Raw genomic sequence first — 1,686 nt, 5'->3', positions numbered from 1 at the left:
CGGGCCTGGCCCTGCTCCGGCACGCCGGCCTGGCTGCAGGCACCTTGCACGCAGGGCTGGGCTCCAGATCGTGCCCATGGTAGTACCAGACCCCGGCAGTGCCGCAGACGGTGCCAGGGCCTCCGCGTGGCCAGCCCGCAGCGCAGCCCTCGACCCCCGGCCGGAGCGATGCCACGTGCAGTGCCAGCCCGTGGGTAGCGTGCCCCCAACCCCTGCCCAGCTGTGCCCAGCCAGCCCTGGGTCCCGTGCAGGGCGGCACAGGGCGAAGACGGGGCGCAGAAAACAGGATGGGGCAGGTGCCCGGGAGCGGGTGGCACTGGTGCGGTCCCTGGGGTGTTGATCGGAGGGGATGCCTGTGTGGAAAATGCTGGTCCCAACACCCCGCCGTGCCCCCACTGGGACGGGGTCTGTGCCCAGGAGGATGCCTGGGGCGGGCAGGGAGCGGTGAGGGCAGGCAGCCCCGTGGGGATGCTCTGCACCCCTCGCCCCTCTGTCCTCAGGGGCTGGCACCCCGCCTGCCCGCTGCGGGGGGGGACATGGTCAGGGGCACGGGCAGCATTGCAGGCAGCACTGCCAGGCGGCCAGGAGCGTTTCCTCCCGCCAGGGAGGAAGGTGTGCGCCGGCAGTGGAAACACAGAGTCTTTTCCTGCGAGGGGAGAGCTGAGCTGGCAGCAGCGGGAGCCGCCAGCGTCCCAGGGAGGGCTGGGGGTGCCCTCCCAGCCTACGGTCAGCTCCCGGTCCTTCCTGGGCATCCGCTACCGCAGGCGATGGCCACCCCTTGCTCCTGCTCACTGGGGAGGTCTGTGCGGGTCCCACTCTGCCTTCAGCCCCCCGGCCCCTAGCCCGGCACCCCCGAGAGCAGGCAGGGGGGCAGCCAGCTGAGCTGAGCAGGCAGGAGGCTTCCTGCCTGCCTTCCTCCCCGGCCCGCGGCCAAGCGGAGGTCGGTGGCTCGGTGATGCTCCGGGCACGGCAGGTCAAGCAGCAAAGGCAGCAAAGGCGGGACCCAGCTCCCGGCAGATGGTCCCAGGGCTGCTGGGGATGTGGCCCCGGGGCCTGGCAGTGGCCGCGGTGCCCATGCCAGCTGCAGTCCCCATCTGGCCACTGTCCCCACAGCCGGAGGGGGATGCCGGGGGAAATCTCCAGCTAATAAGGCAAAAAGGGCCAGCTCGGGGGCTTGCCGGGGGCTGGGACAGCAGCTGTGGGACGCAGCGGGCATGTTGCAAATTCCAGAGCAAGGTGGTTGGTGGGGGGGCCTGGGGGCCACGGAACGGGGTGGCAACATGTCCCACTACGCCCCATGGCCGAAGCCCCATGGCTGCGGGACTGGATCTGGGCCACGGAACGGGGTGGCAACATGTCCCACTACGCCCCATGGCCGAAGCCCCATGGCTGCGGGACTGGATCTTGTGAGGCGGCTCCCCGGCCACCGGGTCCCCCTGGGGCTCTCCCCATGTGTGCCAAGGCTTGTCACTGCCGGGACCGTGGCAGGGGCAGCCGTGCTCCCTGGCACTGGCACTGGCACCGGCACTGGTTCGCTGCCCACCCGACCTGGCAGGCAGTGAGCAAACGGCCCCTCTCCCCCCCCGCGGGGCACAGGCAGCCCCTCGCCGGCGGGACCCCCCTGCCCTGTTTTCCTTTGCCATTTGTCTGCCTGCGCAGAGCCCGTAAATCACACGGTGGGGGGGC

Source organism: Aptenodytes forsteri, unplaced genomic scaffold, assembly GCF_000699145.1.
Source record: "Aptenodytes forsteri isolate BGI_AS27 unplaced genomic scaffold, ASM69914v1 Scaffold422, whole genome shotgun sequence".
Lineage (NCBI taxonomy): Eukaryota > Metazoa > Chordata > Aves > Sphenisciformes > Spheniscidae > Aptenodytes > Aptenodytes forsteri.
This window is presented reverse-complemented; position numbering follows the sequence as displayed.